This window comes from Ceratosolen solmsi, unplaced genomic scaffold (assembly GCF_000503995.2).
Source record: "Ceratosolen solmsi marchali unplaced genomic scaffold, CerSol_1.0 scaffold14, whole genome shotgun sequence".
Taxonomy (NCBI): domain Eukaryota; kingdom Metazoa; phylum Arthropoda; class Insecta; order Hymenoptera; family Agaonidae; genus Ceratosolen; species Ceratosolen solmsi.
The window spans coordinates 567,042-583,066 of record NW_011948420.1 but is presented as its reverse complement, the minus strand read 5'-3'; positions in this window follow the sequence as shown (position 1 = coordinate 583,066).

The following is a 16,025-nucleotide window of genomic DNA, read 5'->3' as shown; positions in this document are numbered from 1 at the left end:
AGATACTTTATGCGAATTGCATGGTTTTGAACTAATGACTTAAGTACTGAGTTTAGTTTATAAGCAATTATAATACCCAAGCATTTAGAAGTTTGAATAAAAATTGTCATTTTAATAAAAACTATCATTATCATAATTTTGAATTAAACCGTAAATATTTCATTTTCAGAATTCACAAATCACTATTATAATTGAAAATTATTATTAAATAAATTTTAAAATAAAAGTTGACTAAAAGGTATAAGTTTAATATACGATGTATAATTAGCATTAATAACTGAATAAATTTGATAATGTCATTATTACTAAGTTGTATATGATGCTTACCATCCAACTTATTATAATAAATTCCAACTGCATTTTATTAAATTCCATTATTAACTCGAAATCAACCAATCATGCAGTTTGCTTTCTTCTATCTAAGAACAATAATATATTTGCTATTGCTTTTTACATTAATGTTATTAATAAATTTACTTCTAAATATGGGCATACTTAGAAATATATAAATATTTCTAGTAAGTAATGAGAGAAATTTTAAACATAAAGTATTAAGTAAATTATCAAAGATATATTATACATTATAAAATAAACTTCACTTCCATTAATTTTACATATTTTAACTACTTGAATATATACAAATATCATACAAATATTTATAGAAAATATAAATTCATTGTGTAAGTCTTAAATGTGTTTCAACTTTAATTATTAAGATAAAACTCTATAAATATAGAACAAGAATTTATCTATTAATAACATATCAATAGAGAAAACAAATAAATCTAGCAAGTAATATAAGAGGAGCTTTTATTCTATTTGCAAAGACGAAAGAGATATCAAGATACTTAGTACGTAGTGGAGAGTTATTAGTTAACCAAGCTTTGAGCCGTGTGTCGGTTACAAGAGTAGAGGTGTCAGTAATTAATAAAGTTTTACCTTGTCCACTCTTGCGACTCTGCACGTTTCTCGGCTAAATGCTGGCCTTGTCTCCTCACTTCCCCATCATCTTTTTCTGTTTGTAAATCTATGTATCTCTGTCATGATAGACTGCGAGTAAAATATAGTTGTACCTACTTACCTAGCCTGTCCCACCATGATACAGTATTGTCTTCTTATACTCTCTCCCTGTCACACATTTTCTCTCTTTCTCCCCACCTCCTCTCTTACTCTCTGTTTAACTTCATGTAAGCTGAAGCTGATCCCCCGTAGTATGAATCTTGTCAGACCCTCCAGAAGCTACCACCTTTCTTTCGTCCATACAGCTGGACTCTTAACTTTTTGACGATTTATTAAAAAGACACAGGACACCATTGAATTCCATACGTATTCTCTGAACCAAGAAGGCACGAGAACATTCAGCCTACATGAGTATATCACAATACACATGCATGTCAATAAAAATAAACGATAGTGATGTATGATGTCATTAATTTATTTTTCATTCAGAAATATTTTTGGTCATACGCGTTGAGGTATTTTAATAAAGTTAAATATAATGCCTGTAAAACAGATTTTGGTTTCTATATGAAACGTTTATGAGTCATTGTTTTCTAAGAACGAGTTTTTGGTAGTTGAGGAATAATATACTTACAATATATATATATACTTAGTGTCGGGTTATTTGAGTAAAAATAACTACATTTTTTATCTATAATTTATTAGTCAAATCATTATTGTTTAACCTTGCGATTTTAATTTTTTCGAAATAATTTTATTCACAATGTTAAAATACAAAATAATAAGTATAATATCAATTTTTTAAATTAAACTTATTTTACATATTATAAAAGTTTCTTGTAGTTCCTTGCATAATAAACAAATAATCACTATAAAATTAATAATATTTTGAATACGAACATATACTGTTTATTTTTCATTGTCTTTTTCTGCTTTTCATTTATACTTAGTATTATAAATACGATCTTATACAGAAATTGTATTTATATAACACACTCTAAATAAAAGTTAGATATTCCTCCACTAACGATACACTGACTAATTAAATGCCAATAATAAATATAAATAAATAACAAATAGAAAAACTTTTACTTAGCTTTGAAAATTTATAGCACTGCGTAAATAATTAATTGCCTCGTTCTTTAATTTCCTTGAAAGATTTCTGTAGAGTTTTCTTAATTAAATAGTTTCCTATGAGTAATGGAGGTGATTGTTTGATGATGAAAAATGAAAACATTTTCACATTTTGTTCACCTGAGCGATTGAACAGTCATCTTAAAGACTTTAAAGTCAGAGATTAAATGGGTGAAACAATTGCTTCACTTTTCAAGAATTAACGATAATTACGCAGAGGTATCTTATTAGATTGCGATAATAATATTAATTATAACATGATATAAGTATTATTTTATGTTTTACAACTTTCATTCATGGATCATGTAGCCTTCTTTATTGTCATTTCTAATGAGAAAGAACTAAATTAATGCAATACTTTCTTTAGTTATCGAATATTACTCAACCGCTGCATGTATATTTCTATATTTCTATTCGTTCTTCATACTTATATTCTGTTGAATTTTTTTGCATTTTCTTGTTTTTACCTTACTATCTTTTCCCTTTACCTTCTCTCTGGTTTTATAAGTATTCAGTGCACGAAAAAACAAGATATTTAAATTATGCGACTAACATCAGGTAATTGAAATGTTTTATTATAATACAATGGTTTAGATTTGTCAGATTGTTATTTTATAACCAAATGCCTTTGTTATTTACTTAATTTTATATAATTAATAACATCGAACAATAGGCCAACTAGCTAATTTTAATTAATATTATCTTAATTATTTATTATGTGTTATATTAATTATCATATTTTTTGAGATATAGTAATAAAAATTATTTGTCCTACATCAATATATAATGCACTAATATCATATACATTATTTTTTATAAATTACTCAAATTACTTTTTATATTCAATACATAAACATACGATTTCTATCAGTTTTTAATATAATATAATGATGATTGTGTACCAACTCAAAAATAGCAAACTATTTTAATTCAAGTATTAACTATTAATAAATAAATGTAGGCCAAATATTAAGTATTAATTTTATGTAAAAAAACAAATATTAAAATACATTAACTACAAAGTAGTATAAATATAACAGTAGCAATAAAATATTTTGTAGCATTAAAAGAGTACATTCACTTCTTGAAATATAAATTATTATCTATACGCTATAACTGCTATTTATTAAACACATTTATATAAATGTAATGACGTCATTTTGTTACAAAATGTATATTACATAAAATATAATACATAAACTATAATAAAATAATTCATTTTCGCTAAGTAAATATTAATCAAATAAATAAGTTACCTAAACGATTTAATTACATTTTATAAATTTAGTAATATTGATTAAAAAATTCACAAATATTATATATAATCATACTCATCATCATCATTATTATTATTATTATTATATATTTATAATAATATATCTCTTGTTTTATAAAAATGTTTTAATAAATTAATATTATCTGCAGTAATATTAAAATAGAAAAAATAATTTAAAAAATATATTTATGATATAATGTGGAGACTTCTTATGCCATTAAAATGTGATTTCACAATACTCTATTATTAAAGGCTCCATATTATAATTATAATAATATGATTACATGCATATGTACATGTGTGAGTGGTTGTGCCTTTAATATACACATATATACATGTACACATTCATCCATATATATATATAAATTATTTTTTTAAGTACCTATTTTAAATACCTAAGTCTAAGTATATAATAAGAACATATAGATTCGTGATGTATATCGACTCTTCACTTTTTTAAATAGAAACGACTATGATCTATAATGTATAAAATATAAACGACTATGATCTATATATACGATATAATGTAAACAGATATCAATAATTTGACGAATCGTTTCTATTTAAACTCTACGTAAACAAGACAGTATATATTACACATAAACGTTCAACATGTATCAATTTGACCATGGATTTTTTTCCAATATAATTTTTGGGTTTGTATACAAAATATATTTCAATTATTATTTACATCGTAATCAAAATTAAATTTTATAATTGTTACAAAAATATGAGAAATATATTTACTTCAATTTATTATTTTTTATCATTATTATCATATAAAAAACAACATTCCTCTCTTGACTAACAAATTCTTCTCTGAATAACAAAAATTTCAAAGCCAAAGAAATCCTTTTTTGAGAAAAATAAATAGACAGCTTAATTTCAGATTTACTATTCCATAAATGTGAGTATTATTTATTATTTTAAAGAATTTTTTTTTGAATCAATGAAAACTCTAGATTATACTTTCAATTAGCTATGTAATTATATACCAAACTGATTTGTAACCAAATTCTATGAATCAATATAGTAAACATTTTTCGTTATTATTAATCTGTAAATTTTTTATCTATTACTAGAGCTGTATGATTTTCTATTTTAAGCAACTATGACTCTTATTATGAATATGATTTAATAATAACGATATAATCGGTGATGTGATAAATATGCAATAGGATTAAAAACATTACTCTTAAATAGAAATTACGTTGAACATTATTTTAGTAGTTCCTCCGTAAGTATATTAAAAATCATCGATCAAAAATAGTTCTTACTATGGAATAATAGTGTTCTTAAAAATGTTATTATGTTATATTATATTATATTAAAATACTGTTTTGAATAAAATTGAAATATATAAAAGATGAACGATCTTTTATTATTTTATGGAATCATTGACATATTTTTCGAAAATAAAGAATTAATTCCTTATCTATAATATACGTATTAAATTTACGTATAATGGATCATTTTATACAGTTGGAAAAAATATTATTGTCAAAATGTAACGAAAATTTTTTATTTAAAGTCGCATACTTCGCAAGACATAAATTAATACGGCATACACTTTTAAGGCCGTAAATTAATACCCTGACAGCAATAGCAACAGCAGTAGGCTGAACATGCATGAAAATAAAGGTATAGAATGAGGGAGAAACCTGATAAAGTATCGGACCGCGATTAGTAGTCTCGACTGGACGACGTACGCCTGGACATTAACGGACCGGACCTGGCAGTATTTAGTGTACAAAATTGGGGAGACAAGTATTGAAGCCTGATACAATTTACGTGTTACCAGACTTTAAGCGTATAGGATACGGGTTTTCTAATGGGATGAACAGCTTGCAGATCCACGAATGTGATATTGAATTTTAAAAGATGGCTCATGCCTCGCGCACTTCACCAAAACGAGAGCAAGAATATTCACAACAAAGTCGCATGGCAGCTATTTATCGGAAAAAAAGAGAGAGCAGACCAGAAAGAAAAGTAGAGGGGAAGTGGCGAGACGAGGGTCGCTGCACTAATAAGAAGAGGAACCAGGGAGTGACGTACGGAAACAGGGAACCTTGAGCACACATCCTCCCTGTCGCCGTGTAATCCCGTATCCTAACTTCTTATGAATTTTCATAGTTTTTTCATTATACTCTATTCATTCTGCTTTTCAGAAATTCTGCTTTTCAGGATGAAAATTATTTCAATAAATTTACTAATCCACTGATTTATTGGCGTTGAGATGAAATGCATATTGAAGCTATTATTTTTTAGAAGTATATAATATTTCTAATATTGCATGCATATTTAAATATTCATTTACTGATAAATACTTATATGAAACATATACAGTAAAAATTTGTTTAATTAGAATATGTAATAAAAAAGAATATGTATATTAAAAAGTCTAACCATGGTTTGAAACTAGTAATTATGAACATCTCGATCGTACAGAAGAAGTTAATAATGCGTTTATACAAAACGTTGGAAGAAACTGCATTTGTCTGATCTAACGCTTGGTACTTAAGTACCTGGAGATAATGCTCACTTTCTAGGAAGATATTTTTAAAAGTAAACCCTATAATAGCATTACTATATTGTATTACGCACCCGTGCCATAGCTTAAATATATACAGGGATTGTACTTGCTTTTGCTTAGAAGTGATATATTTAAGACAATTAACAAGATTGATAGTATTTTCAGAGAATAAACTTTTCATCTTTTAAGAATCAATAAAAAACAAGAAAAAAGTGATATGTTAGATATAAATAAAAGTAGTCAGTTATCTATATAGTAACAAATCTTTAATACAAGTTGTATTATTATAATACAATATAAGGCAATTACAATAATATAAGGCAATTACAATAATATAAGGCTGTAAACAAATTCAAAATGCAATTACATAAAAGACACAATATCAAAAATATACAGCTGATTTCATAAATGTATAATTAATTTATAATTCACATGCTCAAGATTTATCTATTTTCATACTATATAAAAAATAAATGATAATATAATTCAAATAAATAATAAATAAATCAACAAATTATTCCTGATCATTTATTAAATTTGTATAAAAGGTTAATTACCATGTAACCCTTCTGCTTTTCAATATAAACAGTGATTGCTAGTCATATACCACCATAATATTTTTTGCACTTTTCTAATGGATTAAATTCCATTTATAATAGACTGAAAGAGTCCAGAAAATCGTTTATAAAATTATATACAATTCTGAAGTGCATCTAATCCCCTTATATATTTCTATACACATATTTTTTGGACGCATCGAGCCATTTATATTCAAAAGCGTCGGTAATATTTGCAGGATCCTTCCATGATGCCAGTAGCTTGTGCTCTTCTTGAGTGTATCTATATTACATTTTCGAGTTTCATGAAAAATAAAACGCGCATAATTTGACATAATCACAATAGTTAGTCGATTAGAAACAACAACATTTTCCGTAAAATATTATTTCTGTAAATTTATCTAGGAAGCGCCAGTAATGGTGGCGGTAGCAACATATATAACGTAAAATGAGACGTGAAGAATGTACAGATTATAAGATAAGATAACAATAAGGTAGGATGTCGTAATAACGCCATCTGGGTGTTTGTGCATCGATAAATGGACAAATATGAACTTCCGTAATGAGTATAATGAAAAGCCGGGGAAAGGACGACGTTAAGTGATGTAGTTTTGAAAGCACACTGGAATGGAATACACAAGCCGAGAGTCGAGCTCATATTATGCAAGTATATATAGTTGTGTAATTAGTTATATTTATCAAGAGGAAGAGTCATGGAACTACCTAACGATGTGGTATCCATTAGAAGTGCATTGTGAGTATTTACATGAAAATAAGTGATTGTAGTATTGATCGAAAATTCTGATAAATGCTTTTCCAATTTATAATGTAATCAACATAAAAAAAAATTTTCTTTCCTATATTTTGATAAATCTTATATTATTAGCTTAAGTTAATTACGCTGATAACTAGTAATAATAGTAAATTTAAAATTTTTAAATAATACAGTGAAAACAAGAATTAAAAATTAGTAAGCCAATCGTATCGTTAATAATGAATTTAAATACTAATAAAAATGCTTGTAAATAAGGTTCTCATTAATTATTTTATTAGGTAAGCCATTGTAAACATTTAATTTAAAAAAACACAGTTTTCGACAGTTTTGCGTTGATTTCAGGATCTATAATTAATACAAGTAGGAATGTTTCTTAAAAACTAATTTATTAGAATATTTAATTATATAAATTAATTAAATTGAATATAAATTAATTATTTCTTAAACTCAATGTTTTTAATTTATAGTAACATACCGATTATTGAGAAAAATAAATATTTTTTAAAAACCTTGAATTCCACATAAAATATACTTCTATTAGACCGAAATTTCAAGATATTATTTTAAGATATCGTAGAAATATTCAAAATATAAATTTTGCTTGTATTTCTTCAAATAGTCTTATCCTATTAATCATTGATCAATGTTTAATAATTCAGAAATAGAGAGGATAGTATACAAATACAATGCATAGTGTATTGTAGGTTACGATATCAATGTTATATTTTCATCATAAAATCCTATCTAATATTTTTAGTTATTAATAGACATTGCTTTAAATTTTTTATCATATAAAAAAGAAATATAAACATATATATAACAAAAAGGAAGCAATAAAAAAATCGATTATCAACATATATGAAATTCAAGTCAGTTACTGAAATATATCATTGACAATAATACTGTTACACTTTGAAACATATCCACAAAATACGCGAATAGAAATGAATATATTTTTTTTATTTTGAAAACGAAACTTAACGAAACAAAAAGCTGTGCGTTGTGTGTTATATAAGATAGAAATCTCTCAACTGATTTCTGCTTTAGAGTATTAACATTAGCAAGTGCAGAATTGCGGATTTACACGAGATGGGAAATATTTTATTTTAGAAGAAGAAACATGAGGCTGGAGATATGTGCTCGTATACAACACATGTACGTTTCGTTTCGAATGTAGTTACATGGCGAACAATCACTTAGTACCAATCCTGCTGTTCACGTAAGCATAACTAACCTGGAATTTACTGCTTTGATGTTTTCTAAAATATTATTTAAAATAATTGGATAAGACTTTAAAACAATAGATTATTTTGACTAACTGTTCAAGTGTATTTATGCCTACAGAGTTTCTAAATGATGAATTCAGGGAATCGTTCGAATTTCCACTTTTTAAATTGTGTAAAGCGTGCATTCATTTTTTAATACTATTTATACATTGCTATTCAAATAAATCTATATTAGAATTAATTATTTCTTTTATTTATTAATTCTACTCTTAATTAGAATAAATTTTCGAATTTCAAATAGTACCCTACCTAATAGATTGCTATATAATTTACATTTTATATTCCTTGTGCATAATACTTCGGAAGTATTATTTATTCTTAAACTAGAATTTGATTTTTAAAGAATTTTAATTTAAAGCGTATAATATTTTTTTATAAAGTTAACATTAACAAATAACCTAATTAAGAAGTCTAAAATTAAAAAATTTATTATTAATAATTCAATAATAAAAATTTCAAAAAAGTAAAAATAACAAATATATCAGTTAATCAAAATTTCAGTAAATTGTAATAAAGTACTTTGTATTTGTTCAGTACTGTTCATTATCAAATTTAATTTCTAATTTTTGTTTACTTAAAAATTTTCAACCTTACTGAAAGTCTACCACTTTCGGTATACCTCTTCGATTTATATATAAATTCAATAAATAAACATTTCCTTGTACAATAATCAATATCAAAATAAAAACAAAAGTATGCTTAAATATTTATTTAATAATTTTAAATATAAAGTACTTAAAGTATCCAATAAATAATTATAAATAATCCTTATAAAAGAATTTCTTATTATATTTAGAAATTCTTCGGTTACAAGACCTATGAATTTGTTTCATGAATCAGAAAAATATATTATCTGCAGAAATATTGAGATCAGGTTGTTATCAACGTAATTTCTTTTTTCTTAATTTTATCTTCTGATTAGTATGATTAAATTTTCACGTACACTAGTTAGTTCCTATTTTAATTATTTTTATCTTCTTAAATCACATTTACTCTTCTGTTAGCTTATATATCTTTTAATTCGTTCAATCTTCCCCATTTGTATATCCATCCTTTTTTCTTTATTGCTCTCATTTACTGTTATATCGCTATGTTTTTTGTTTTATCTCTTACTAACCGATTCCAGTTAGGCAAAGTGAAAGGCCAACTCTAGTATAATATAATAGGTCAAGAAGTATAGTATAATAGGTCAAAGAAAGAAAAGATAGAGGGACAAGAAAAAAAGGTGAACGAAGAAAACTATATTGTTCACTAGTGCTAAGATATCGACGGATCGCGTTACTACTTCGAATTATCTGCGCGCGCGTTTCTTTGCTAGCTGATAACGCTTTGACTGAGATACCTTAGGTATCTCAGAATTATTAAGAACCGCAGTGATATACGACGATAAAACAGAGGTTCGAAATTTGTATAGTTCTCGGAATCTCTTCAATTTAAAATATGATTTTCATGAATAAATTAAAAGATATAAAAATTTCGTTTATGAATATATGATACTTTTAGATGATGCTGAGATGTAACTAAATTAACTATAAAGTTTAAAATAAATTCATATTAAGAAAAGCTCCAGAATTAAATTATGCAGAAATTTGTCGACTACTAGGTACTTTTTCAATATAAAAATCTTTTTTCTGCTTTTAGATTTCACTTTTTATAAAATAATATTACTAAGATATTATAACTTAATAGAACATTATACATTAAATCAAATTATTAAGCGAAAAGATAATAACCTCTTTGTAAATTTATATGTAAATTCAATAGCCATATTATTATAATACATCATAGAAAACTGTATTTAGTACATTAAAAAATAATACAAATTTTAAGATATCTCTCCTTGTGAAACTTCTGTTCCATTTAATGATGCGACTGAACAGGGAGCTTAATGATCTTGACAGATTTCAATTTACCGAAGTAATCTTAAATATCTCGGTCCAATATTTGTATCACTAATACTTTTCGTGTTCTATAATTATTTAGAATCAACTAACTTACATTGGAATTGATGTTTCTTTAAACTGTTTTTAAAAATAGGCACTTAGTATAAATTTAGAAAATGTAAATCAATTTTATGAAACAATTATAAAAATTCATGGAATATTTTATAAATGAAAAAATCAAACCATATAATTTACACAAAAATACAATCACTGGTGTATAGCAAAGTAAAAACATTGAAAAAGAAATGCAACAACTATTGAGGGTCAAGAAAGAGGGATGAGAGAAAGAGAGTGGGAGAGAGAACTGAAAAAAACGAAAAGAAACAGGAAACAGATCGTCAATAATGCGCTTTTAAATAACTACACAATACAACTGTCACATTGCGGCCACACTGTACAGTTCATGAAACACAGGACTGGGCCGTCCAGTCTGCTGTGATTTACCGACGGGACTTTCTTATATTCTTCTCCCTTTCTCTCTTTCTCTCACTCTGTTCTTCTTCTTAGATTATTAGAAAATTAACCTTGGAATGCTGAACACGTTGCTCTGGAGACTGAATCGTTAAGCCCACTCGTGCGAATATATCGAGTGCGCGAAATCTTGTCGCTCGGCTCCCGTACAAATCTTACTTTTGATAAAAAGAAATGAAGATGGACCAAAGAAGTAATAGAAAAAGAAAGTGTTGTCTCTAATAAAAAAGTAGTTAAAAAGTAGTAGTTCTTAACGAGGAAAAATTAAAATTGCATTGGCATGCGGCTTACGTTTAATACTTCTTTTTTATTACATTTTATCTGTACATTTAATCTGTAATGTGGATAAAAAGATTGAAGTTACGAGGAGAATTAGGAAATAGTATAAAAAGTCTTCATGAAAATTTGTAAGATAGCGAATTAATCGGAATATTTTTTCTACTCTTCTAGATTTTACTAAATATCTGCCAAGTCAAATTAAATTATATATAATTTACAGTTTTTAAAATTATCAAATTAAAAATAATTATTAAAGAATAAATTCGCTGGAATACAAGAAACTATCTATTATATACTTTTAAATAACAATAAACATCACATTCAATTGTTTCGAATAAAATTTCTTTGTTTTTTATTTATTTTCAGTCGCTTTACTACCGTGTAATATTATATGGTATAAGTTATTTAAATCAAATTACATGGATTTATTAAAATGAACTATTTAGTTGTATAAGTTATTTAATTAAAATTACATTAAACTATTATAATGAAATTGGCATGGACAGCAACCGAAATTAAAGAACTATAATATTATTTGGATTTACAAAACTAAAAAGATACTGGTATATAAAATAAACCATAATCAATTACAAAATAATAACATTTATTCTTAATATTAAATTGAAATATCCAATACAATAAATTGAAAATTTTATACAGCATATAAATTAAGCAAATGATAGCTATTTATATATATATATATATATATATATATATATAACAAATTAGTAATCTTGTAATAGTAATGTAACCAATAGTAATATAAACTTCATTTATATTTGTATTTTGAATAAGACAAAAGTTTCATATTTTTATTTAATCTTAATCATTCAAGAAAATAATTTAGATAGTTTTTATATAAGCATTAATATTATTGATAAAACTTTTAAACTGAAACTGTTAGGTATTATGCTTAGTGACGTTCATTGTTAAATATAATAATTAGAAGCTTTTAAATGTTAAAATTATAAAGAATATAAACTAATATACCATATATAAAATTATTGCATATATCAATATAATTTGTAAAGTCGTTTTGTATTATATCTTATCGTTTAAACATATAATTAACAAATTAAAACAAAACAAATTTGAAACTTATTTTAAAAAATAACTATTTCCAAAAAAATTCAAACAAAATTTATTCACCTACTTAATACATTCTACCAGATTGAATATTAAATGTATTTATTAATATATAATTTACTTTTATAGATAATATTTTTTTAACAATTATTTGTACTATTGATAAAACTGGTAACAAAAATTTAAACATCAATTTTTTAAATATAGCATAAAAAACAGATTTCAATCTTGATAATTTGCGTTATATTATTATTAAAGATAAGCATATATGCCCATACTCTATAATTTCCAGTCAAATGTGTCGAAGTTTAATTTCTTTGAATATTCTTTGGACTAGTATTGTACTATGTAATGCTACTTATGTAGGTCCCTATGTATTCTAAATAGGTGAAAATTATTTGAATTAATTTGTAATACTTTACCTTCTTTAACAACGCTACTTAACCATAATTAATTATTTCTCCAAAACTTGACTACCATTACTACTAATATTATAAGAAAGAATTTTTCAAAAAGAATAAATTTTTCGAATTAAATAAATGGCACACAACTTTTCGTAAAAATTTCGACATCCATCCCTTATCTTAATAAAATACTGTATGCTATCTAAAAAGATATATAGTTAGAGACACCTAATAGACATATAGGTAAAAGATACCTGAAAAGATATTTAAATAAAAGATGGAATGGGAATTTCCACGGTATATATTGAACTCTACGTAGAGCCATCAACCTTAATTCGTAAAAATGAATATTTGTGAATACTTGCCAAAAATATATATTTTTTATTATTCATTGCTACTTTGAATTAATATGACTATAAATCTTTTATGAGGTTATCAAGATACGATACATAATACAAATTGATATGGAGTACGCCTTGAATTAAAATTGATCAATTTAGAACGCATATATCTAAATTAGATTACTTAACTATCAAAATGATTAAAATCTATTACTGAAAAGCTATTTCATGATCCAATAAATGACTATCTTTAAATAAAATAAATCCTATAATAGTTGAAATATTAAAACAATATGATACATTTTTTTAATATTTTCAACAGAAAGTATGATAAAAAACTTGGAATCTCCGACAAAAAGTATTACAAAGAAATGAGAACATGCAGTCAGATAGAAAAAGGAAAAAAAAGAGAGTAAAATAAAGTATAAAAACACAGGGTAACTATTTTAGATTTAAAGCTTAGTAGGTTATTTTGTAATTCAACTTATATAACTTTCGTGTATTAGAGGAATAAAATTTAATGAGAATGAAACTTAAATACTGTGTAAATGAATCTAATCAATAATACAATTTTTAAAAAATACTATAAACCAATAATTTTGGTAAAACCAATAATTAAAGATTATAAAAATTTTAGTAAAATGCAAAATTAGCATTTATATAAATTTATAAATACTTGATAGATTTTTAAATAGTGCTATCTACGAAAAATTCCAGTTATTATCTATAAGCACTAAACTAACGTTTTAATTGAAAATAAATTGACAAAATCAAAATTTAATCGTTAGATAAAAGAGAGTTTTATAAAGGAGAAAAATGAGATTGGATCAGGTATTTAAGAAATATGAAACATAGACATAAGTACCTTTAATGTTTCTATTGCATAAAATTTAGTTTGATTTTCAATTTCGTTAATTTTTAAAACAATAATGGCAATTAATTTAGTAGACGAAAAATATAGTTTAAATAATGAAATCTCACTATATATTCGGCAAATTAGATTCGAAATTATTTTAAATATTCTATAAAAAACATATTTTTTGAAAATTATATTTAACTGAAAAGCTATTATAATCTTATTTATTGATATTGATATATAATTGTATTGTAACAAGCATTTGTTTTATTATTTCTTTATCAACCCATACATAAAATCAAAGAATTAAATGATAGTATAAATGAGTTGTTAAAAAATTTTTATATTATATGTTAACGGAGTTACATCTCATTTAATGTAAGTAATTCTGTATATTTTCTATTTTCTTTGCGTTCTATAATTTATCACTTTTTTGCTTCTACTTTAGTAAATCTCCCTTGTCCATCTTTTTATACCTTTTTACTAACTATAATTAATACAAAAAAAATAGCAATTTACTGAAAGTACAGCGTGACTATTCGAATATATGGTGTAATATCATGCCATTTTATGGAAATAGTGATTTTACTTACTAGATTTATCATTACTCTACCTGTGATTATGACTGATTGTATCTATGTAACTTTCTATTTCTTACTCTTTGTCTATATTCCTCTTTTGATCTGTTCATCTGTGTACATGTGTACCAATATCATACATTAACAAATAGATATCGAGCATGATACATAATGGCAAGTGCTGCAAACATACGAAAGCTGATAGCAATTGGTTATTGTTGGCTAATATTCACACGCTCATTCGTCCATGAGCTTGTCTAATACATCTTAAGTGAACACCTCATAGTAATGTACATATAGATTGTATATCTCTGCATTCATTTATTGGATATTATCTGGTTTCCGTCTCATATCCGATATACCTCAAGTTATACTAGGCCGTTCGAGAATTTCTACATAAACAAATAAATAAGTAAATATATATATATATATATGCATTCATGATGTGCTTTTTATTACTCTATTATGCATTGGTTACATAAGCTAAAGAAAATAAAGGGATTTTTATCGAGACAATAAATGATCCTAATTGAACTGGAAATAATTTTCTATAATGAAAATTACTAATATATATGATAAATGTCTGTCTAACTTTTGAGATTTTAATTTTTAAATGAATCGTTATAAATGGTGAAGCGTTTGAGGAATTAATTGAATAATAGTACAAAAATTCATCAGATTAATCGATTTTAGTGACAGATCAACACTTGCACAAATATATTTTGACATTACTTAGTGTATTTTTAATTAACTTTTTCTTCGTTTTATGAAAGTCTGAAATAGAATATGAAATTACTATCATCATGCATACTATAATTATTTTTAAGTAATTAATTGCAAAGAAAAATTAAGCATAAAAAGTTTTACATTATATATGGATATGATTTATTATAATTAACAAGAAGAAATTTAGAAATTATATAATCACATGCAAAACCATTGATAATATTATTACATTAATAATATTTTTCTCGCAGCGTACATTATCATAATTTACTAATTGAAACGCTTCCTTTCTCCTATATCTTCTATTCGTCTTTCTTAGTCTGCTGCTACTACTGTTACTTATTTTACGTATTACAACATCTTTGGATAATTGAATATAATATCTGTCTCTGCAAGAAAGAAAGAACATCACTTCGATATTCCGCGCTGCATTCAACTACTGACGAAAAATAAGTCTAAATAACAAAATATTCCAGAATACGGACTTTGTAGCGAACAGAACGACGAAAAGAAAAAGAAAAAATTGACCAAAAATAGAAAAGTATAGAAAAAAATATCTTTCGCAGAATATCCCAGAGCTGCACGTTCACACAGGGCCACAGAGGAGTACATTTGTATGCAATGCGTTAAGAATAATATCAATGTCTACAAAGTGGCACCTTGCTCTAGATATAACAGCATAAAAGAGATAGTGGGATAGCAAAATAAATGAGATAAAGAAAGTGAGAAGAAACGAGCGAAAGAAATTGTAGCACGCGAAACCTGAACAAAACGTGACCACCGCATTGCGTGGTGGTGAACTCTTAGGTTTTCTTCTATT